The following is a 25,900-nucleotide window of genomic DNA, read 5'->3' as shown; positions in this document are numbered from 1 at the left end:
CCCCCGCTTAGCCACTGCAGCGACGTCCCTCCGCGGAGCCGACTTCTAAAAGTTCCGATTTTGTGCTCCGCGGCTCTAGCACTTGCCAGAAGCGGCCGACGGAGGCCCCCTCCCCCGCCGTCTATCCTCCCGAATATCGCCTCGGATTCACTTCTCCGCATGTCCTACCTTCCAGTAAGTGGTCGCTTCTCTGTTCAGATAGTTGTTGCTACTCTCCTCTTTGATCTCCTGTTGAGTTCGTAGGTGTTTAGAATGGTTTGATCCCTATTCAGCTGAATTCCTGAGACCAGACGAAATCTAGGTCTCCTACTCCTCCGCCATCTTGCTCTGCCCCTAGTGTTTTTCTTTTTGTTGATTCACTGTTATTGATACTCTTGGCTAACATTAGCAAGACTGGCCCGAGAAACCAAATGCCTGGGTTAGAATCCTGTGGATACCATCTGTTCGCTGTTTGATCATGGTCAAGTTACTAACTTCCCTGTGCCTCTGTATCCTCATCTGTTAAATGTAGGTAATGGGTGTGTGTGTGGGCACATATATACTGTCCTCCGTTTGAGAATTGTATGGACTACTGACACGTCTGTGCTCCATACATTTTACCTATTATGATTACCATTGTTGTGGCTTTCCCTCAGAAGCATTCTTCTGATATGTGCTTCAGAGAAGAGACTGGCAAAAAAGGCAGAGAACACAAGAACCCTCTTGATTCCTTGCAAGTATTAAAACTACTTCCCCAAAATGAATTGCCTTCCAGGAAGGAGAGGCACTGCTTCCTTTTCAGGTTTCATTTTCTTCTCACCCACTCTATTCACACCCGCTGAGGAAGGACAAATCAGTGAAAGCCCCGAGAGATTCACTGCAGCGCAGATAATTATGAACCCGCTGAGCCCTCGCGAGGTTCATTGTTTAGGCTGTAAGGACAGAAAATTAAAGGCCCATCAGCCTCCAGTCTCTCACGACTGTACAAGCCTGGTCTGCAGAAACCCCTGTGGCACGTGGGGCTGTGCCGTCCACACATCCTCTTTAGTAAATTGTGGCCCTCCTGTACTCCCTGAGGCATTTCACAACAGGGTGAAGTCCCTCGTTGTTTCACATTTGCATATTTCCTGAGTTTGCAAATTTTGTTGCATTGCTTTCATTACCGGTGTCCTGAGTCCTTATACGTTTGTACTGCATTTACTGTAGTTGGAAATGGTTTCTCATAAACAGGACATTACAAATCCTGGGAGAGACTCTGAGGACTGGAGACAGAGTCCTTTGAAAGCTGTTCAGGAATGCTTAGCATTAGTCTAGAAAATCATTTTTCCCCAAAGTCCCCCGATGGACACCTCTATAGGGGCTGACACTTACGTGTAGAATCTATTAAAGTATCCATCCTGAGTTCGAGAAACCCAAGTTGGCAGTGAGCAGAGGCCTGCAGTGATTTATTCCAGGAGAAGGAAGATGTAAATGTTAACTAAATACTTTCAAAGTCCTGGGCATTGAGTCAAACACTTTTCTATCCCTTCTAACATGTGATTGAGTCTAAGGTAATAATTTAATGTAATTCTCACAACAGTTTGGTGAAATGAGTATTATCTCTGTCTTGTAAATAAAGACTCAGAGGCTGCAAGAAATTTAGTCATGAAGAGGTTCAATAAATTAGACATGGCCTTTCATTACCTTCTCTATTGCTTTGTAACCAATTACCTCAAACTTTAGCTTAAGAACAACAGAAGTGTATTATCTCAAAGCTCTTGGAACGTAGGACGCACTGTATTAGTGATCACTATGTCTATGATGATGGTGCAGTTCCTGATGCTGGGTACAGCTGAACTGGGATGTTCATTGGATAAAATCATGCGAGGTAAGTTTACGCAGTAATGCCCAAGGCCAACGTTGGTTATTCCAAGTGCTATTTACATCTATGAAATCAATTAAACTTCACAGTGACTCAATGAGTTGGATACAAGCATTCTCCCCATTTTAGAGGTAAGGAAAGAAACTCTGAGAGACATTGAATCTTGCTCAAGGTTTCACAGCCAGTAAGTGGCACAGAAAAAGTCAAACCCAGGCAGTCTGGTTGCAGAACTTGTGTTCCCAACCTCTACACCGTATACTCTAAGGGGCTGGATTAAGACAGAGCCTGTATGCCATGACCATATCACTTCAACCAGGGAATAACTGGGAACTACTGAAGAATAAAAGTAAGAAGACAACTATATTTATGGATTAGAAAAGGGATCCTGACCGCAGTGTATAGCACAGATTGAAAAGATGGAAAAGCAAGAGACAGGAAGACTGGAAAAATACTGTATTTTAAAGAATAGCATGAAAGCTGGTCTAGTAGGTGAGATCAGGTCACTTTGCGAAGTAATGAGAACTAATACTGTAGAACAGTGTTCTCTTACTGAGAGCTTTAATTTTGTGTGTGTGTTGGTATCTTGTTGCAGATACTGTTTACCATCTTCCTCTTTCTTCATATACAGAGGTGGCCTCACCCAGCTTCTCTTGCAGTTTGCTGTGGCTGTGAGATCGAGCTTTGGCCAACAGAATATGGATGAATATGATATGGGCCACCCCATGCATTCTTCTTTACTCCCTGTCCTCTTCTGGCTGACTGTGATGGCAACCCCAGGATGACTTCAGAAGCCCCATGTTCAAGATGGCAAACTCACTACCAGCTTGGACTCCTGAGTGACTATGAACCAGAAGCACACTCCACCCCCAAACCTTCAATACACACTTTATCTGCCACCTCACTGCACTGTTCCATACTGATACAATGAAAAATTTTTGTTGGGCTGAGATTTGGATCTGTTTGTAATCACAGTCTAGCCTAAACTAACTAATACATATCTGATCCTAACAATGCTAAAATTATAAAAGCTTAATGCCCAGAGGTATTTTAAACTTTAGTGAAAACTATTTCTCTTTGATACAACTCTCTCATGCTCTTTTACACTGTATATTAACTAACTGGAATTTAAATAAAAATTAAAAAAAAAAACCCAACTCTCTCATGCTTTTTGAAAACTCTGTCACAGCACTTTCGGGGAAGTCCTTTTGGATATATTTTCAGTTAGGGGAAATTAAAAAGAGAATAATGTGAGAGGAGAAAAAATAGTACTTCATGCTTCAGGATGTACAAAAGATGCCATCTGCCCTGGTGGGAACAGCATAAGGGTCAATCATTTGTAACCCACGGAGCACTGGGTTTCTGAAAGTACACCATTCTTAACTTAGGTCAGTTTCACTGAAGAGGTTACCCTGGTGATTACCCCAAATACGTAAAATTCGTATTTTAAAACACAATGGCAGGAAACCAAAAATGGGTAGGCATATTTCTGATTCTCAGAGAGTACAAAGGGGCCCCTGAAGACTGACAGCACTGGAAAAACAGAAAAAACGGGTTTGTTTCTTTTTTTGAAGAGCAATCAACCTCAAACTTACTACTAATGACTGTTTCATTTCAGTCTACCCACGTGGTTTTGTTTCTTCTACTCTGTAAATGTGAGCCTTTTTGGTCATTCTGACAGATTTTCCAGCGCTAAAAATATCAGGGGCTTAACTGACAAATCATGGGTATTTTTGACAAGATAGTAGATTAGCCCTGGGAAATTCTCTCCACCTGCTGAAAAAAAAAAAAAGACACCTCAGGGTTATAGAAACTCTTTCAGTAGTTGGCCTAAGGCTTCCATCTTTCTTTACCATCTACCCGTCCTTATTCATACATAAATGGCACATGATTACTTACGGCAGTATTTTAAAATATGCTAATATTAATTAATCAATATAGGAGTTAATAATTCCCTGTTTACCTGTGAATTTTCATGCACTAAAAATATATGAGGATGAAAGGCATGTTTGTTTTTCACTAAAAATTAAATCACTGATCTCCTATTGCTTTCAAGGGCATTGATTGGCATCCATGATGTGAACACTCAGCTTCCTGATGTGAAAACAGAAGGTGGAGTGTTTATGTAACCCAATGAATTCCTTCCGCCTCAGAAATGGTCATCTTCCTTCTAATCTACTTTACTCCCAACTGGCTTTCACATGCTGTGTTCAGTCAACAAATGCTTACTGGATGGGGGCTTTGGGCCTGGCTTTTTGTTGCATACTGAAGGTATAGACCCTCTCCCTGCCATCACAGAGGTGGCTGTGGAGGAGGGAAGCCAGATTTAATCAAATGATCCCACAAATAAATATTTGCTTATGAAATAATAAATGTTGCAAGAAAAAGGGGCAGGCGATTTGCGAGCAGGTAACAGAGGATCTGATGGTATCCAGTGATTCACTCATGCTTTCCTGTAGGAAAATGAAGCCTGCCATCTAAAGGAAGTGCCAGCAGTAGTCAGTCAGCTGTGGTAGATCAAAAGTGGTCAGCTGCCCCCATCAAGAGGTAGAATCGGTTTCCTTATCCACAGAATCTGGGCTAGTCTTTGACTTGAGTGTCCAGTAGAATGTCCAAGTAAACATTTCTGCCCTTGCTCCCTTGGAGCACAGCTTTGAGAGCGCCAACTGAGGAAGTCCACTAGCCTACCTGATGATGAGAGGTCCCTGGAGAAGAGCCGCCCCTGCTGAGTTCTCTGAGCCCAACCAGCTAACCCCTTGCTCCCAACTGTGAACAATGCTGCCTTAGATCATTCAGCCGGGTCCGGAGGCCAGATACCTACAGCGTACAAAAACAGCTCTAGCAGATACCACCAAATCAGGAGCTAGTGAAATGGCCGTCATTTTAAGACACTGAGTTTGGGGGTGGTTTGTTATATGGCAATAAGTTACTAATAACCCAAGTTTGGTCTGGGGACCGGGACTGAATTCTAGGCAGAGATGAAGGTGTAGCAAAGATCTGCTGAGGGAAGAACATACTTTTAAGGAACAGAGACAGGGGGGAGACAGAAGATTTTGGAGAAATAGACAAGGTTCAAATCAAGCCGACTGTCAGAACCTGTCAAAGACCTCTGTTTTTATCTTAACTGCAAAGGAAGATCATTAGATGGATTTTCAGCAGGGAAGTGACATAGATTTACACATGTGCATTGCTTTTTTCTTTTACCAGACTGAAAACCCATCATGGCAGGGGTTTATAGGGGACATCCATCGTGGAAGCTCAGAAAGTCTTGTTTTACTGTTTGACTGATTAGATCATCAGGATACCCAGTAGAATAAAGTGAAATAACCCAGGAGTCTGGGTAAGTTCAAGAGGGTTGTATACAGTCCAAAAATAGAGGAGATGGGAGGTAAGACACCATACCTTCTCATAGTTTAAAACCACTGGGGCGTTCTATTTATGGCTGAAAAAGTCATTATTTCTACCAAATTTCCATTAAAAATCTGTCTTTGATTCCTCTTCTGATCAGCTGGCAGCCACTGCTTTCTTTGCGTTTGAACTAGAGTTTCTTTGATTAGGTTGGCTGGTAAATAGGGAAAGGAGACACAGGGAAAGTCAGATGATTCACTGAGCTGAGTCTCTGTCTCCAAACCTGTTAAGGCCTTGACACCAAGGTTTATGAGGCTCAAGAAGAAGTTGTCAGTATACCAAAGGAGAAGCTTGGAAGCCTGATGGCTAGTTTACTTCTTAAACAATGTGAACTCAACAAGGGCTCATGGAAATACCCATGGGATTTGGGGTCAGACCGTCTTAAGTTTAAATCCATGCTATGCTATTTACAAATTGCATGACCTTGTACTAATAAATTTATGTTTGCTTCAGTTTATAAAACTGTAAGGGGCACAGGGATTATAAAGTCTACCTACCATGTGGGTGAAGATTAAATGAAATGTATACAGAAAGCATCTGCCCAGAAAGTTGTCAATTAAAACAGGTTTACTTTCCATTATACTTAGGAGTTTCTGAGGAACTTTGGATGGTAGGTGCCAATGGCATTTGTTTTTTGTATATTTTTCATACACACTTGAATTTTGTATTTGGGCTCGCTGCACATTCCTCTGATTTCAAACAGGAACATCATCTTTCCTTGGCGCATGTTTCAACCTTCTCTTTACTCCAGTTCAGTGGTTCTCAACGTGGGCTGCACATTAAAACCCCCGGGAAGTTTTAACAAAAATATCAATGTCTGTTTCCATCTCCAGTGATAAGGATGTAATTTATCTGAATTGCGGCTGAGACATTGGGATTAGTTTAATAAAATAATCTTTTGTAAATAAGTATGTGCATGAATCCATTGAACTGCAGAGATTTTTTTAAGGGGTAAAGAGTACTACTTATTCCTAGAACTCACTGTTGGATTAGATCTATAGCCAATGGTATTTCTACTACACCATAGAAATGATATAATTAAAACTTTTTGGTCAATATGGTGACTAAATAGGCCTGGGGTCACCCGCTGGGTAAAATGGCTTTGTAGCTCCCTAAATGAACACTCTTAGATAGAGCCTAAGGGAAACTAGCCTTGTACCAAAGACCAGGGAGTTGTGTTTCCCTTCTTCACTTGAGATAGAAAATAAAAATACAAACATTGTCTTTAAATTACAGGGGCTTATGACCGTCTAATACTTCATCTGTGTGATATCAGCTCATGTGATGTGATTTCTGTCACTTTGTACATTTAGACTTCTCGATTTCACTCAATAACTAATTCTTCAATTAGGGTATGCTGCCACCAGGTGGCAATAAGTGCCTCACTCATGATCACCATCTTTGAATAGTAATTGTTCATTCACACATTTGTTCATTCATGGTTATTTGGAAAGTTAATATACCTTTCACTTACTATCATTTAAAATTCAAAATGTAAACCTTAAGAGCATAACTGAGGTGGTATAGTTAATTTTCATTTCAATAATTATAAAGATTGTATAGATGAGTGTGCATCAATTGCTGCATATGTATGTGAAACTCTACATGTCTACACGTGTGAATGCTTTTAGAGAAATTAAAACTGAAGGTAGAAGTTCGTACCTTCCTCACTATCCCTTGTTAATGACTAGTCACAGCACAACCATGCATTGTTCATTTCTGTGTTCTATAGCCAAGTTTTGCTGTTAGTACCTCTATAAGATCGAGTACTATGATGGAATTTCAGATGAACTTAATATTAAAATTCACTCACATGGATTCTCGAACTTCCTAGCAATGAGTATTTCCTATTAAAGAGTTATTAATATAGCTACTTTCCCACAGCCTGCTAATGAAATTACTTCTATCAACTTTACCTCCTGGTAAGTTATCCTTCACTCCTTCCACGTAGGCGAAGAACAGAGGACAGTGACATAGCTCTGTGTTATTTCTGGGCAGAGTGAGTCTTCATGACCAATTCCTCTTAACTACAAAAAAGAAACTCTCTTTCTTCTGCCAGTGGAATGGGGCAATATCAGGATGATGTAGCCATTAAGCTATGCATGACTTAAAAGCTATACACAGTGATTCTCTTCTATCCATAAGCTTGACTTTAATATCATTTTGAACTTTTGACAGATTATCTTTGACATAATGACTTTACTAAGAAGCAACCTAGAAATTATTTTAAGAGCATCTTGTTGTTCATGAAGAGGAATTGATAATGCCTTTGTATCTCCCTGTGTGCCAATATCTTCTGAGGAAAGGGATCTTAATGATATTCCCTCCACCTACTTGACAGCATCCAGGCCAAGAGACATGGTAAGGGGCAACAGCAAATTGCAGCAGTGAATCTCGGTGGGCCAGAAAGCCCTGTCTCTGTGCTGAGCATGGGCTATTTGCACTACCTCTGAGGTGATTGGCCAGAACTTTGACCAACCAAACCACTTCATGCTAATTGCTGCCTATGTAAACTAATCATATGCTCTCCTTTACAAATTTGGCACAAAGACATTGGAGGCCCACGTATCCCAAGTTATCCACATGGAGCAAAGCTGAGCAACTCTCCAGGTAATTTTGGAAGTCGACACAACCCAAAGTAAGAAGAACTGGGCTCAGGGAGATGCTGCTGCTGCTGCTGCTGCTACTATTTCTATTTTGAGCTCCCTTATTCCTTCAAACAGCTTTCTATTTAAGTAATCTGTGAACCTCAGGAATCTGTTCAGCTAAACTGGCCCAGTCATATCACTTTTAAGACAGCCTTTTTCATGGCATTTACATGCAAGCTGTAAGCTGGACAGACAGTGTTATCAGACAATGGACATTTGTGGTTTTGATCTATTATGACTTTGACTCTTTGGAAAAGATCCCAAAGACCCATGAAAAGTTTTAAAAGCCACATCAAATCTGGTCTCTCAAAATTCTGTTGTGGGCCACTCCACAGAGCTCTGTCCCTTCATTTTCTATATTCATTCACCAATTAAAGTATCAGGTTCAAGATGCTGAAAATACAATTTTCTGAAACTGTTATCCTGCTTTTTAATCCTTGTATCATTATTTATCTCTTCTTATATTTTTGTCATGTTTCCTCAATTAGTGTGTGATCTCTTCCAAGGCCAGGACCATATTGTGGCACTCTATGTCAGTAAATTCCTGATTCAAAGTTAGAAGCCCTGGTCCATCTAACTCACTTTTACATTCATTTGTTATTATGCTAATTCTCTCACTAGTATGCACTTGTGCAATAATATTTATTGAGTGCCTTTTCTGTTTTAGGCACTATTCTTGATGTTCAGGATCCAAGAGTAGATGAAACAGACACAGGTCCTTGTCCTCATGGAGTTCATGTTCTAGGAGATGGAGCAAGTGAAATATACAGGAAGCTAGGTAGTGATAAGGAAGTGGCCATCTCAATCAGGTCAGGCTGTCTCTATGGACCCTCAGCCTGGCTACAGTTCCTGCCTATCGATAGCTCCTGGTGTGCCTGGTGTGTACCCTAAATAGTGGAATGCTGCCTGCACTAAAGGCTCCCTTTCAACCCAGCCAGAATAATTGGGCTTCTTTCCTACTTCCTGCTTTGAATTTTACTTCACCAGGACTAGAATTTTATCTTAAACATCCAAGCCCTTGAGTTGAAAAATTATTCCCTGATCAGTTCTTCCCAAACCTCACTCGTAGAGATTTTACTTCATCATTCGTCCCTCTAATTGGGGCTAAAAAGCACTGCACCAAAGTCAAACCATCACCTGGTGCCATGGTAGTTCCATTTTTCTGTTGTTTTTTCAATAATGTATTCATATGTTAAACAATATGCTTATCTATAGACACTCTATACTAACTAGATGTTAATAATGTATTCATATGTTAAACAAGCTGCTATATATGATACATTTTACTGGGGGAGCTGTTGGAAATTCAGAATCTTAGGCTCTGTCCCCAAACGGATGAATCAGAATATGGTTTAATAAGTTCCCCAGGTAATCAGCACACATGTTAAATTTGGTGAAGGGCTGAAAGTCTAGAGGGATGGTAAATGAAAGGCAACAACAAGATCCATCTTCAGCACTGCAGGGAGATACAGGGTCCCACCTCTCTTCTCATCTAGATGCTCCATAACAGGAGAACTTACTGGTCTACCTGGTTTGACTTCGGGACTCTGAGTGGCAGGACTAGGGTGAGACAAGTGAGAGACTTGGACAGTGCAACACTTCTGGAGGCACAGAGTCTCAGGTGCCCACTATGCATTTGTAGGAATCTGAGGATTTGTTCCTCCTTCCATTCTGTACTCATGGGACCTTGCTTGCCTCACCTTAGGCCTGGCCCCAGGGAGTGCCCAGGCTGATCACTGAATGGGAACAGCCCTTGATGGAAGGTTACCCACCTGAGTGTGAGTCTCTCTCCTCCATCCTTTCTGTTCCTTAGGAAAAGCCCCTCTAGTTGTGCTTTCTTGTGCTCCCCCTCTACTCTTTTGCATCTACCTTCTTGCATTTCCCTATGGTTTGATGGTAAAATTTGGGAATAAAATGGAATGGAATGAAAAGGGTTGCAGAGCCTCTCCAGTCTAAAGCTGGGTCCTGTAACTCCACTCACTTCACTAAGAGTTCAGAGCATCACACCAGCTCAGGATGACCTAGGTCCTTTTTAGTCTTGTCATAGGTCCTTGTGCATACACATCTTCCTTGTTTGCCACATAGAGGGGTGCTTGGAAAATTGGGTAGGATTCAGGCATTCCTGCTTTCCCAACTCCTTACCAGAGAGTTCCACATTGAGAGATACTGGGAATGTGTCTGTTATTTATAGAGTGTTGATTTATTTTCTGTTTAGATGATAATCCCAGGAGCATGGCTCCCACAGTAGAGAACCCTGAAGGGAGGAAGTTTGAATGATTGGTTCACCACAATACCACAGACACCTCCAACAGGTGTGTGGGACCTGGGGCAGGCTCCTGCACTTTCAATTGTTCACTTTTCTCATCTGTAAAATAAGAACCATAATAATTGTCACTATACAGGATTATTGAAAAGACTAAATCAACAAATGCATGTAACAAGTACTTCATAAGCTACTATGCAAATATTCTTGTTTGTAACCTTGTAATTAAGTTTAAAAGGAATGCAGGAGAGACCAGACGAACCATGAGAGACTATGGACTCTGAGAAACAAACAGGGTTTTAGAGGGGAGGGGGGTGGGGAGATGGGTTAGCCCGGTGATGGGTATTAAGGAGGGCACGTACTGCATGGAGCACTGGGTATTATACGAAAACAATGACTTGTGGATCACTACATCAAAAACTAATGATGTATTGTATGGTGACTAACATAACACAATAAAATTAAATTAAAAAAATAAAGAACTCTATCACAAACTGAAAAAAGAAAGGAATGCAGGAAATTATTTTTTTTTAATAAAAGACGCTCAGAGAACTTAAGTATCATCTCAAGGTCCATAGTCTGTAGGTGCTGGGGCTGAGGCTTCTACCAGAGTGCCCCACTCCATTCCCTGCTTCCCCATCACAGTGCCTCTTGGACATGTAGCATAGACATCTCACTGTTTGTGTTCTCTGAAATTTGAATGACATACCCTCCACCCTCCATTTACTTTCCCTCTTTATATCAAGACATCTTTTTAGATTCAGCCCCTTGGAACCTATTGTCTTAATTAAAATTATTATTGATCAGCTTCCTGCAGAGCTGGAGGTAAGGCAACAGCTGAAGCAAAGCAGGCTCTTCCTATTTGCATTTCAGGTGGGTCAGCAAAATGTGGCACTGCAGTTGTGCCTGCATGGTAATAAAACATCTTAGAATTCACAGTACCTCTGCAGCAGGCTTGGGCTCACATTCAGGCCAGGCTCTGAGGCTCCACATGGACTAACAACCCCTCTGAATACCCCAGTGATGCCTTCCTGAGCAAAGAAAAAGTCAACTTGGAACTGTCCCCCCCACAAAAAAAAAAAAAAAACCCAAAAAACAAAAACCACCCCCAAAAGTCTTGCCTGTCCCAGACTCAGTACTGCTTAGCTTCTCCAGCTGCATGGGGCCACTTGAAACTGCACTGGGTACTCCCTCCTGCCTGTTTCTAAAGTTAACCTTCATTAGAGGCTGGAGAAAGTCCACAGACTCCAACATCCTGAGATCAACAGGTACCCCATTTGTGTACCTCACTTCTAAAGTCCAGAATGATCCCGCAGTGCTGTCCCATTCTCCTGTCTAGATCTAATTTGGGGACTTTGAAATTGAGATATTGACTTGCTTTTCCTAGATGACCTTCTTAGGTGACAATTAACCAGGCAGATCTCCTGCTTTATATTTCCAAACCTTTTCACCATACTTTCTGTGATTCTCATCCCATGGTCAGTGACCTACCCTAATCATTAATTCATTCCCTATTCCATTCACTCTTTAATTCAACAATGTTTATTGAACATCTTTTATGAGACAGACTCTGCTATGCATTGGGGACATGATGGTGAACACTAGTCTTATGGAGTCAGAGCTTCTTGGCAAAGACAGACATTCATTTATCAACATGAGATATTTGTTAAGCACCCACTATGTGGCAGGGATTGTTCTTAGCATGAGGGATACAGTAGAGAATGAGCAGGTATAATCTTTGCCCTCATATAGCTTACATTGTACTGAGGCAAGGTGGGGAGGAGAGCAACAGACACAAAATAGTAACATGTCAGGTGGATGGAAGTGATAAGGAGAAAATTCAAGTAGGAAACTGGGGAAACAAGCATTGGATAGTTCTTTTTTACACAGGATGATCAGATATGCTTTCTGAGAAAGTGACACTGGAGCCAAGACCTGAATGAAGCTAGGAAGCAAGTCGTACAAATATTTGGAGGAAGCATGTTCTGAGAAGGGGCAGCAAGAATGTGGACACAAAGGCAGGGCTGGGTTTGAAGTGCTTAAGGATCAGGAAAGAAGGCAGTGGTCTGTAAGAGAAAGGGCAAGTGGTGGAGGTGAGTTCAGGCAGAATGTAGAAGCAGGGAGTGGTGAGCAGTTGTGTATAGAGCCCTGTCATGCCCTTGTGAGAACTTGGGTTTTACTGAGCGAGATGAGAATGCACCAGAAGGTTTCGAGTGGAGGAGTCATCTGGTCTAACCTTTGTGATGACTCCTAAGTGAGAAAAAGGTTGTTTGGACCAGGGTGCTGGTAATGGTGTTGGTGAAGGTATTTTGAAGGTAGAGCTATCAAAATTCACTGAATGATCAGACCTGGAGTATGAGAGGAAGAGAGAAGTCAGAGATGACTCCATGACTTCTAGTCTGAACCATCGGGTGAATGTGGATGTCATGAAACAAATAATCTCCCAGTGAAGGGTAACATTATAAGCTGAGGTTAGAGCTGTAGTTGAAGACTCTGAACCCCATAACTTATCAATCTCACTTCCATCATTCCCCTTTTCATCCTCTACTGTTCTACTAAGATGTTCCATCTTATCACAGGGACTTTGCACAAGATGCTTCTTGTTAAGGACTTTGGATATTATCTAAGAGTATGGAAAGCAGGTGTTAAACAATGTAGTGAGATGATCATATTAGAGCTTTGGAAAGCTCCCTTTGACTGCAGGTTGAGAATGGATTAGGGAGGGAGACTAGTTAGGAAATGATCACAGATATAGGTGAGAAAATGATGGCTTGGACCAGAGTGGTAGCACATTAGATATAGCCTGAGGTGAGACCATACTGGAGGCACCAAGGTCTAGGGCCTTCCTAAATAACGCAGTTGCCATGTTGGCATGGCTATAATTAGTAGGTCAGAAAGGACTAAATTAGAGTGTGGTAGGAGAAAGGTAGGGGGCAACCAGCCAGTAGAGACTAAGTACAGGAGGAGGTTAAATGTGGTCTTTTGGGTGGAGCCCTCAGGAAGCCATGAACTATTTCCAGGAAGAGATGACACATTTCTTTGATGCCCCAGTGGTTTTTAAATTTTTCTGCATGAAGTTCACCACTTTCTACACATGCACCCCTCTCCACACCCCTCCCCCTTCCAGGACTGCTTGAAACTCTTCATTCCTGTCCAAATGCTGGTGTCCTTGTCTATGCTTTGGTGACCTCCTAACAGCTTGAAAAGGAGGCAGTATTGCATTGCATAATGGTTAAGGACACTGACTTTTGAGTTGGACTAACTTGGATCTGAAACTCATTTGTACTATTTACTTATTATGTGGCTTTGGGTAAATTACCTAATTTCCTGGAACCTCAGTTTTCACACCTGTGAAATGGCAAAAATTATAACACCCATTTCATAGGATGGTTATAAGGATTTAAAAAGATAATGCCTAGGAAACACATGATGCGAAGCCTATCCAATAATAATAGCTGATATTATATAGTTCTTCATTTGTGATAAGCAGTGTTCTGAGTGCTCCAAGTATATTAGCTTATTTTATCTTTCAGACTGTCCTCTTACCTCCATTTCGCAGAGGGGGAAATTGATGCACAGACAGGGTTAATAGTTCACACAGGGGAAAAAAACTATGTAGCGGTAGAGTTAGGATTTGAACTCAGGCAGCCCCTCTCAATCAGTAGATGATACAGCCTCTCTCAAGTGGTAAATACCAAGCAAAAGCAGCTACTTGTATCCTCACTAGAAGTTCTCCAGAATGAGCATTCTCGCATCTCAGTAGGGGAGAGCATCTAGTCATCTGAATTTCTAGTTGCAGGGCCACTTTTATTTGTTGAGAATATTTCTAGAAGAAGTGAGTCCACTTTTTAAAAAACCCTTAGGTTTCAAAACAATAGAATAGGTGCTCAAATGTTAAATGAAAAATGAATGATCAAGTTGTCTGTAGTGGCCCTTAGGAAATGTTGAGCATATGAGTATTGGAATTAGGAATGGTTAATAGGTGAGGAAAACCCCCACTGAGACCTGGGGTAAAGGGGGTCAGGGACAATGTGGTTCTGGATGTGTTGAATATGGCAGAACAGCTGAGTGCCTTTGTGACCAGGCTATGTTTCATCATGTTTGTACCAGAGCAGTGCCTCTGCCTAGTTTTCCAGTCTTTTTGTAGGTGACATTTAGTGGCTAGAACACAGCTTATACCAATCCTAATATTTCTACATGCAGCGTCATAGGTTATGAGTCCCTGACATGGTGAGAAGTGGTTTGTGTAGTGGGTCAGCACACAGAAGCTCCAGCCTAATCACCTTGGCATTTGATTTCTGATTCCACTACTTTCTAGCTGTGTAATCTTGGGCAAGTAGGTGAACCTCTGGTGCCTCCATTTCCCTATCTATAAATGGAGATCAAAATAGGACTTATCCTATTTGATGTGAGAATTAAAAGAAATAACATATACAAGGGGTTTAGCAGAGGTGCCAGTATTGTTGGTTGTTGTTACTACAGAATGCCAGTTGTCTGCCATAATCATAAGGTGGGTGACCATTTGCAGAATAATTCAAGGAAGGCACAAAGCTTTTAGATCCCTAAATTTCTAATCATCTGGACTAGGTTATGATAGCAATTTCTTGAGTCTGCTAATTGTTTTCATGCCAATTAAACAAATTGCTTATGTATATGTCAAAACCATTTAATGAAAAAGTCCATCCCATTGTATTGTATTCTGTATCCCATTTCAAAATTTTGACATAACATTATGCTTTATATCCCAGTCTGTTCTAGCCCATTTCATTTCACTTTATTCTGTTTACATTCTATATTTCACACCTAGTCATTCCACATCATTTTATATTTCATTTATTCATTTCCCATATTCCTTTTGATTCAATTCCATTGCATAGTCCATCTTACCTCATCTCATTTTATTTATTTATTTACTTATTTTTTATTTATTTTGCAGTTGTATGCCTTTACTTGACAATCAGTAGTTAGTTCTCATCCACATTAATGCTCAGTCAATTTTTGAAAGTGGTGATAGGTACATAGGTAACCAATATATAGAGCTTGTTTGGTGGATCTTCATCCTCATTATGTTTTCTGGACAACCACACACAGACACAACAGGAAACATTCCTCATTCCTTTGGCCCAGACAGCTTTGTTAAACCTGGTGTCAATGCACATGTCTGGAGTTCCCATCTCCTCATGGCAAATCTCCAGATCTGTTTGAGTGCCTGAGTGGCACACTTCTTGAAACCCACTCCATCGATGTGCTTGTGAATGTTTATGGTGTATTCTCTGGTTGCCATCTCGCTGATGTCAGAATGGCCCTTTTTCTTGCCATCCTTCTTTGTAGGACCCATTTTGCTGGGCCCTGGTTGGAAGAGCACTTTATCTCATTTTAATTTATTCTTTACTGCATTTATTGTCAAATTCCATGATTTGGAAATCATCCCCCATCCCATTCTCCCATTTCCTTCCTACTCCATTCCATTCCATTTTATCCAATTCCACATGTCTCCAGGCCATGTCAGTGTGAGGATAGGAAAATGATAACAATTTCCATGTTTCTTTTGCTCTATCCCCACCTGTTTTCTGTGAGTACATTCTCCTCTCAAATTCTTCCTGAATAATTCTGGGGGTTACTCAACAACCTATGGTCTAAACTAGTAATCTGATGTTTTTGATAATTTGCAACATTTCCTCTCTCCTGTTCCAATTTGCAGTCATGGCACCTCTGGCTTGAGCCAGTTACACTAGTGGCAACTACTTAGGGACAGAGCAGGCACTTAAATCTCAGACTTTCTCCTCTACTGATGAGATGTCTCCCATTGAACAATGCTCTCTCCTACAAATAGAAATGGTTGTAGTTTCTTCCTCCTATTGGCCCCCTTTAATGGGTATAATTGGGTCTATCATTACATTCAGTATCTAGGCCTTAAAGGAATAAAGATTACTGGTGCTTTCAGAGGTCTGTTTGGGCAACTTGCACAGTGATCATGGAGTTAAACTACTTGGTTATATCAAGACTGAGCAGAGAGTGGGCCCTATAACCAACTAGAACATTTAGCACCCGAAAGATGGGGTTTGGGGGGCATGTTTGTCCTACTCAACAGTGACACCTGTTGACCCAGATGGAAACATATGTTTTCTAAGAGGAGTTGGGGCAGGGTTTTGGGGATTAAACAAAAACAAGCAATAACTCCAACGGACAACAAAGCAAATAGCATATAGGAAAGTCATCTGCTCCCATTTGAGTTGGTTCCCCTGCTGCCAGAAGTGAGTTAACATTACCCAGGATAAAACCACATGTTGACAGAATTGATGAGTGAAAGCCTCTATGGAATATTTAATCAACATTTAAAGACAAATAATGAACTCTGGTCAGTTTAGAGAAACTGAAGCCCATACATACATACATACATACATACACTGTATGATATATATCATATGTTTTTATTTATAGTGCTGGAGACTAAACCAGGAGTCAACTTGAATCAAAAACGAGAAGACTTTTCACTGCAGAGCAGTGATTCCTATTTAAATTTTGTCCACATATGAAAACAGAATCATATCTTTCTCTCTCCCTCCTTCTGTCTCTCCCTCCCCCTCTTCCTCCCTTCCTTCGTTCTTTTTACAAATACATATCAAATAAGTTTATTAACACCATGAGTCAGACCCTAGACTAGGCATTGGTGATGAGGACAAAGTGTTCTACGTGTAATGGAGTTCATCAACTATCAGAGAGCCATTCTTTTTCTTTTTTAAGTATAATTAACATATAGTGCTATATTCATTTCAAGTGTACAATATAATGATTCAATAATTCTATACATTTCTCAGTGTTCATCAAGATAAGTGTACTCTTAATCCCCTTTATCTATTTTCCCCATTCCCCCCATCCACCTCCCCTCTGGAAACCACCAGTTTGTTCTCTATAGGTAAAGTTTGTTTTTTTGGTCTGTTTTTTCCTTTGTTTGTTCATTTGTTTTGTTTCCTAAATTCCACATATGAGTGAAATCATATGGCATTTGTTTTCTCTAACTTATTTCACTTAGCATTATACACTCTAGGTCCACCCATGTGATGCAAATGACAAGATTTCATTCTTTTTATGGCTAATATTCCATTATATGTAATAAATGTATAATATAGAATTTCTATATATATATAGTAATATTCCATCATACACACACACACACACACACACACACACACACACACCCCTCACATCTTCTATATCCATTCATCCATAAATGGATACTTGGGTTGCTTCCAGATTTCCAAATCCTGGCTATTATAAATAATGCTGCAATAAACATAAGGGCACATACATTTTTTCGAATTAGTGTTTTCATTTTCTTTGGGTAAATACCCAATAGTGGAATTACTGGATTGTATGGTATTTCTATTTTTAATTTTTTGAGAAAACTCTATACTGTTTTTCACAGTGGCTGCACCAATTTGTATTCTCACCAACTGCTATAGCCTCACAGAAGTAGAAAGGATGGTATCTGGCTAGGGGAATGGGGTGGACAATGGTAGGTCAGTGAAGCCTTCACTGAGGACAGACTTTTTGCACTAGATATTGAGAAGTCAGTAGAAATTTTATAGAAGTAAACAAACTCAGTGACATGAGGGTGAATGGTGTTTCAAGGGAATAATCAATATCTTATGAGTCTTTTACACTGACTACATTTTAGGGAGATGATGAGCTTAGGCAGATTGGCAACAGGTTGAGAAGAGTCTTGCTAAGGAATTTTCTTTTTTTTTTTTTAAAGATTTTATTTATTTATTCATGAGAGAGAGAGAGAGAGAGAGAGAGGCAGAGGGGAGAAGGAGGCTACCCGCAGAGCAGGGAGCCTGATGCAGCACTTGATCTCAGGACGCTGGGATCATGACCCAAGCTGAAGGAAGATGCTTAACTGACTGAACCACCCAGACACCCCTAGGAATTTTTTATCTATCTTGTGGACTATGGGGAGCTTTTGAAAGGTCTTTTAAGCAAAGATTTAGAGGCATTTATACCTTAAGGAGAGAATATTCTGGCTACATGGTGGAGGATGGATAGGAAAAGAAAGAGAGAGGGAAAGAGAGAGAGAGAAAGCGAGCATCTAACTGTAGGTAAGAAACCGGCTGGAAGGTTGATGTACTTTCTTGGAGTGTATAGAACAAAACATCCTGATCATATTTTATTGTTATTGTAACACGGGACAGAAAAAAGCATAGCTTTTAAAGAAGTAAGACCTAACTTAAATCCTATTCAGTAGCTACGTGGCCATGGCAAATGCGTAGACTTATCTGGGTCTGTCTCTACTTCTACTTAATGACATCTGCTTCACAGGACCTGTGTGAGGATAGGCAGCTAAAATATTAAATGCATCAATACTGGGCCCGACACATGGAAAGTACTAGGGAAATGGTGATCCCTCCTGACTCTATGGATCTGGGTCCTTGGTCTTCTTCAGTTTCCCCAGAGACATACTGGCTTGTCCTGGTTGGTGCAAAGGTATTCAGGAGGCCATGGTATGCATTCAGTAGGCTGTCTCAGGTTTCTGGTAATTTCATGTCAGTGTATTTGCACACATGCACACACACACACACTACACACACACACACACACCCCTTACTTGAAATGGTCTGAAAGCGGAAAATTTTCCTGTGGAATATCACAAACAGAAATAGGTCTGCAAAAAGGAAGCCCTTAAATGAAAAATTCCAGATATACCAGTTGGTACATTCTAGAACACCAAGGATCAGACCAGCATTTCCATCACTCTTTTGGCCTCCAGTTTCCAGCCATGGATACAGACATTTTGCCGCCTCCATTTTAAATTTAGATTTTGACATCATCTCCTGGCCTGAACATGGGTCGTGGTGGACTGCCAAGTTCACATGGCTGTTTTCTCCAATTCTAGCTTCCCTCTAATCTGTCCTGTCTTGACAATTTTCACTCATTCCTTCACAGAGAGCTTACCACTCACTCCACTTTTTTTCCACCTTCAATTCATGGAAATGAATCAGGTCTGTGATGGCGTCATTCAAAAGAGAAAGCTAATTAAAAAGGTCCCCTTTCCTTCCTCTTAGAGACCTTGCAATAGTTTTCTCCTTTTAGGAGACACAAGCCAGGAAGGAAGCTCTTCAGTGCAGCTGTAAATAGAGAAGCCTGGCTGGAGTTTGGGGGAAACAGGGTGATCATTCCCAGCTAAACTGTTAGCTCCCTGGGGACAAGTTTTAAGCTGCTTTGTCTTTTCCAAGGTCAGGATAAACAGAATAACCTCAGGCCACTTTAACCAGAAGGAACATGTAATAATGGGATACAAAAATTAACTATAGTGTAAGTGTGATTAAGTTGCTCTATGGGGAAAGATATTTTGTAGGAGATGTTCATCCTGGGATGAGAGTTCTAATAAGCACCAATATTTACATAGCTCTTCCTATGTGTCAGGAATTATTTTAAGTGTTTTATACATGTCAAGTCATTTGATATTCACAGCCACTAAAAGGGGTAAGTACTATTTTAAAGATAGGGAAACAGAGGTGTAGACGAAATGAAGGGAATTGCACAAGGTCATTCACTTAGTTAACATCAGATCTGAACCCTGACGATTTGGTTCTGGAGTCTATGCTCACAGTCACTGCATTACTTTTTTTTTTTTTTAATGAATACTCAAGTAGTCATAACTCAAATTGAAACAGTGTGTGTGAGCAAGAAGCAAACTGTCTTTGGAGTAGGTGGACCAGAGAATCATAGTTTTGGACCATATAGTGTTGAACCAAAAATGTGTTACATTTGAGTTAATTGCCTATATTTTCAAGTTGAGGAAAACTGGAAGTTCTGAAAGAGTAAGCAATGGAGACTTTATATTCTCTCCAACTGAAACTTCCATTCTATAGATTTGAAAATTGAGGCCAAAGTGAGTTAGAGGAGTTGTCTAATGTTGTCCAGCCATGTAAGTGCAGAGATAGAATGAGATATGGACTGAATGTTTGTGTCCTCCCCACCCAAATTCATATGTTGAAGCCCTATCTCCAATGTGATGATGTTTGGAGGTGGAGTCTTCGAGAGGTGATTAGGTCATGAAGGTGGAGCTCTCATGAATGGAATTAGTTTCCTTATAAGAGGAGACAAGAGACAGATAGTCTCTCTCTGCCATGTGAGCACATAGCAGGAAGGTGGCCATCTACAAACCAGGAAGAGAGTCCTCACCAGGAACCAGATCAGCCAGCACCCTGATCTAGGACTTGCCAGCCTCCAGAACTATGATAAGTACATTTCTGTTGTTTAGCCACCTAGTCTATGGTATTTTTGTTATAGCAGACAAAACTGAGGGATGAGACCCCAGATCTGACTCACAGAGGGAGGCTCTTCTTTGAAGATCCTGCGATGCCTCTTCCCAAGTAGATCCAAGTTCAGACTCTAAAGTCCCAACCCGACCTATAATTTGACACAGGATTTTCATAATATTAAAACAACCTTGACTGTTATTAGAGTGGACTGGGAAAAACAGACTAGAAGTCAAGTTCACTGGACTTTACACTAGATCCTGCCACTCGCTGTATTCGTGACCATAGGCCAGTATCTTAACCCTTGAAGCCTGAGTTTACTCATCTGTAAATGGAGACAATGTTGTTTGCTCACTCTGCCCCACAAATTTGCTATGAAACTCAACTGAGGTAGTATCGGTGACAATATGATGTCAGTGTAAATTAGTAACAGGATGTATGTAACCCTTAGCTTCCTGACTAAAGATTAAACTTTTTGAGGGTATGTTGTAGACTGTCCTCTCTATTTTACATGTTCTTGTAGTTCTCATATAAGGGTGCATAGAATGATTAGACAGGAAAATATCAGTCATCCAGTGGCTCCAGCCAGAGTAATAGAAGAAGCCATTGAGTGATTCTTCTGGGGGATTACTGTAAAAAATGAGGGAAGATGTTTAAAGTGAGGGTTGTTTGCTTTCCATCTGTGTAAGCATGGGCCTGTGAGGTGCCAGGGCCTTCTTGACCATCACTGGTCAGCAGTCCACCCTGGCAGAAGCCAAGACTTAGTGTTGGGGGAAGGAACACTAGAGGTGGAGTCAAAAGACATGGTTTTAAGTGTTAGCTCAGTTCTTCGGAAGCTGTGTGTCCTTAGGTAAATTATTTTACCTCTCTGGGCCTCAGCTAGGTTGTCATGATTAAAGGACATTTTTATAAGTATTAAGCATTAGTTCCCTTCCCGCTCATGAGCTTTATTACAGCACACAAATTTTCACTGGGGGTCTTTTCCAGGTATGTATTTTATTATTTTTTATTTGTTTTTTTCCTCCTTTCTCCTCTTCTTTTACCTTCTGGTGAGTCAGGTTGCTTCCCCTTCATTTTACCCCAACTCATCCTGCTCAGGTTGAGGGCATTTCTTTCTCTCAGGGTGAAAATATCCAGTGAGTAAACCCACAGTCCTTAATAGCAGGAAAGTCAGATCCATTTAATGTAATCTGGTTTCTGCCTCTTCTTCTTCCTGAAGAATTTGAATAAGCTTCGTTGCCTCTTTTTCCTGACAGAGTTTCAGACTGGATCCTAGAAAAATTCTGGTCAAACTAAACAAATGATTCACTGAAGAATGAGGGGGGAAAACTGCCTTCTTGTTCTTTCTAGCTAATGAATTGAATTGATACAGGAACTTCATCACGTTCTCAGGGAAATCCTGTTGGCTGGGACTCACTCCTCAGCACCACTAAATTTAGGTCACAGCTCAGTGAAGAACAATTACAGATCCTTAATAAAAGATAATTCATCCAGTGACATCAAGCAGGACAGCTGGGCAGGCATCCTTATTTTCTAGTTAATGCTGAGGGGGTGGGGGACACGGAATGGGGATGGATGTTGACAGAAAGTCATTTTCTGACCTTGCATATCCACTGGCTGACCTGTTCTGGGGCATATGCCAGTCCATGCATTTACAGCAAGTGAAAGCTGAACCTAACAAAACCCCCACAAAACAGGTTCTTAAAGTGGGCAAAGACAAAAAAGAAGGTGGGAAAGAGGCATATTGGGAAGAGGGAATTCAGAAGTCCTGCATTTGAATCCTGATAGCTCACACTTTCTCCAGATAAATCTTTCTCTATTCTGCCTTCTGCTCTTTACCCACTTCATTCTCTACTTTTCATTCTTACAGTTTTACAGTTGACTCTTAATAAGGGAGGAGTTAGGGGATCCACAACCCGCACATAAATCTGCAGGTAACGTTTGACTCCTCCAAAACTTACCTACAAATAGCCTCCTGTTGACCAGAAGCCTTACTGATAACACAATTAATATATATTTTACACGTATATGTTAAATGTATTACATATGTGTGCATATATGTTAATTGTATCATGTACTGTATTCTTACAATAAGGTAAACTAGAGAAAAGAAACTTATTAAGATCATAAGAAAGAGAAAATATATTTACATTACTGTACTGTGTGTATCGGAAAAAAATCCAACTATAAGTGGACCCACACAGTTCAGACCCATGTTGTTCAAGGGTCCACTGCACTTTACAACTCTTCATAAACTATACTTTCTCTGTTCTTTGTGTCTTGGCCGACCCTATTCCTCCAGAATGAAATTTCTTTCTCTCCACTTTAAATACTTTTTCATGCTCATCTTTTAAAGCCTAGTTCAGTTTATCACCTCTTTCAGAAAGCTTTCTGTGACCCTTGTAATGTTGCCTTCCTCTGAATCTTTGTTTGACTTCTTCATTAGACTGAGCTTCGTCAAAGAGGCTCAGTGCCATAATGTTCTTGGTGACACACTGGTAACGCAAGCTACTGAAGCCAATTTTCCTAAGGACTTAATGACTTCCTTGTTGCTGAATCCAACAGACATTTCTCAGTGCTTATTTCCTAGCCCTTTCAATGGAAACTTACACTGTTTACAAGCTTTTTCTTCTATTGTAGGTTGAATCGTGCCCCCCTCAAAAGATATGTTGAAGTCCGAATCCCTAGTACCTGTTAATTGTCCATTCAAGATCCTACACAGTTTTGCTAAGAGGAAATCTGATCACATCATTTGTTTCCTGAAAGTCTTCAAGGACCCAGTCTTTAAGGTCTAAACTTTTCATTATTGCACACCATCCTGTTTAAAATCCAAATCGTACCAAATTCTCCATGCTCCTTCTCACCTTCTACCATCTTATTTTTTCTTCAGCCAGATTAAAATGCTCATGAGTTTTCACATACATTGTGTTTTTCCTGCTTACAGGCACTTTTGCACGATATTCTCAATACCTGAATCCTCTTCTTTATCTTATCCACCAGCCTAAACTTACTTATCCCTCAAGAATTGACTCAGTCACAATCTTCTCCCAGAAGCATTTCTGTTCGGATCACCTCTCCAGATGAAATAAGGGGTCCTTTCTCTGTGTACCCATAGGATTCCATGCCTACTTCTAACATCATTTATTCCATGCTATGTGTAAGTATCTTCACATCAGATTCTGAGTACCCTGGGGGTAGAAATTGAATATTACTTAACACTATATAACCAGGATCTCAAGCATATCACTTACTAAGTGTATGTTTTTCAATAAAAGATGATATACATCAATGAACCAAATTCTATGGAAGCAAAGGGGGATGTAATGACCAAAATAAAAATGGCCTCACAAATCTGAATATAAGATTTGTTCAGGGACCAAGATAATCTCTCTGTTATGGTATGTATGCCATGCAGTGTTGTACCCAGACACGTGATTTGAAGAGGACAGAGCCACATTTTGTGCGTGTGTGTGTCTGTGTTTGTGTGTGTGAACTAGCTAGCTATAAAACTCTGACACACACTGTTGTAGGGGCTGGGAAAAGTAAAATTCTACCTAATTCCTATATAATAGTCTCTCAGTAAATTGAAAGATACATCTGGAGTCCAGAGCTCAGGCCTGGATCCACTGCTTACTAGTTTTATAATTTGGGAGAAGTTCTTTTTCCTCTTGAGAATTTTAGTTTCTATACCTATCACACAGAAATTAAAAATGCTTTGCAGGGTATCCTGATAATCAGATAAAATATATGAAAGAGACAAAAGGGCCTGATGGATACTGGCAAATTTCAACTTCTTTTCTTCTCAGGGTAGAACAGGACAGAGGGGGAGAGAAAAAATAAGAGTAAATTTCAAACAAATGAACGACACAATTAAAAACTTTTTTTTTTTTTTTTTTTTTTTTTTAGCTCAGAGGGACAAATATATCAAGAGGAACTTTCCACAGAAACTCAGTAAGGAGAAGCCATTACAGGAATTTTAGGAAGCTGTTGTGAACAATTAAGAAACACTTTGTGTCAAAAATTTTAAGTCTGAGAAAAAGAAAAATTTGAATTAAATTAGAGTAGCAACTGATTCTTGGATGCATAAATAGTGTCATTAAGTTTTCTAGTAGGATATCCTAGATTCTGATTGGCACCACTCAACTCTAATGATGAATACAGATGGCATATATTAGTTATGATTTTTCCTTTGAGCACTGTATATTTTATCATTTAATTTTTCCCTAAAGCTCTGATTTTTATGTTACTTCAGTGATGTATGTTTACAATCAGAGACCAAAAGAAGAAAAAGTAAAATGTCTATACTCTTACTCACCTAGAAACTGTTATTAACATTTCATGTATATATTTTCAGATCTTTTCCTAAAATATATTTATATTTTTCCATAATGGGACTAGATTGTGCATGTTTCACTAAAATGTGCTTTTTTTCATTCAAAACACCATGAGAATTTTTGTGTGACAGGAGATCATCTGCTGCCAGCCATGAGGAAGTAACCTTCTTCAGATTTACTTTCCTATCACAAACCACTTGAAAATGGTATTAAATATTTATTTGTTTATTCTAGAGAGAGAGAGCAAGAGAGGGAGAGAGAAAAGGTGCAGGCAGAGGGTCAGAGGGAGAGGGAGATATAGTCTAAAGCAGACTTTGTGCTGAGCACGTGGCCCGACATGGGGTTAGATCTCACGACCTTGAGAGCATGACCTGAGCCAAAACCAAGAGCTTAACTGACTGTGCCACCCAGGTGCCCCGCAAAATGGTATGAAATATTTAAAACAACCATTTTCAAATGCTGGAAAACAGGCAGTGCAGGACTGTGATCCGCAAAATCGGGGGCAGAAATGAGGTTAGCCCTACAATCATCCTGGGTTACCCCTAAAGACGATGTATGAACTGTTGTCAATGGGCAGGCTCTGAAACAGCATGGTGGTCTCCTGAGTTGAGGAAGGAGAGATCATTTGGGGGAGACGTAGAGGTAGCTGGGATTTGCTGGGGGAAAGTACTGGAAAAGATGAAGTGCTCCAGAAATCTGCACAGAGTCTTAGACACCATAGGTAGGCATTTCTAGATGCATGGGCTGAAACTCCATGAGACTGAGCAAACAGTAACTTCATGGAAAGAAGAATTATCAGGCAACCCTAAGTTGAAAAACTGCCAGCACTCATGTGGAGCTGGGGAATTGGTTGAGTTCATGCCAGCCAGAGTTTAGAGACCTTGTTGAAAACACAGGGATTTTGCTACAGATGTCAGAAAGATCACACTTAAGGGGGTGCTAAACTATCCCTAGATCAGCCCTAATAAAGCTTAAAAAAAGCTTAGGAAAAGCCAAATGAAACCACAGATCTCCTCATGTGATTCTGGGCAAGTAAATTAACTTTCTGGGCTCAGTTTCTTTGCCTGCAAATTGGGGTAATAACTGAAGTTCTATAATGATAATGGCATTCATTGATTGCTTACTCACTATTAGACACAGCTCTAACA

At 40.5% G+C, this 25,900-nt stretch overlaps 1 long non-coding RNA gene across 1 annotated transcript in view; it reads right to left on the bottom strand.

The window, feature by feature from the left end:
* Positions 1–10,124: 10,124 nt before the first annotated feature.
* The window catches only part of LOC113916685, a 202,134-nt gene continuing 186,358 nt past the window's right edge, over positions 10,125–25,900 (bottom strand). Inside the window, exons 3-4 of the long non-coding RNA XR_003518002.2 lie at positions 20,489–20,569; positions 10,125–10,258 (exon numbers count right to left, since the gene is read on the bottom strand). This is a non-coding gene — a long non-coding RNA (uncharacterized LOC113916685). The remainder of the gene's footprint in view (positions 10,259–20,488; positions 20,570–25,900) is intronic.

This window comes from Zalophus californianus, chromosome 4 (genome assembly GCF_009762305.2).
Source record: "Zalophus californianus isolate mZalCal1 chromosome 4, mZalCal1.pri.v2, whole genome shotgun sequence".
Taxonomy (NCBI): Eukaryota; Metazoa; Chordata; class Mammalia; order Carnivora; family Otariidae; genus Zalophus; species Zalophus californianus.
Note: the sequence above shows the minus strand (reverse complement) of the source record. Positions and strands in the feature narration are given on the sequence as shown.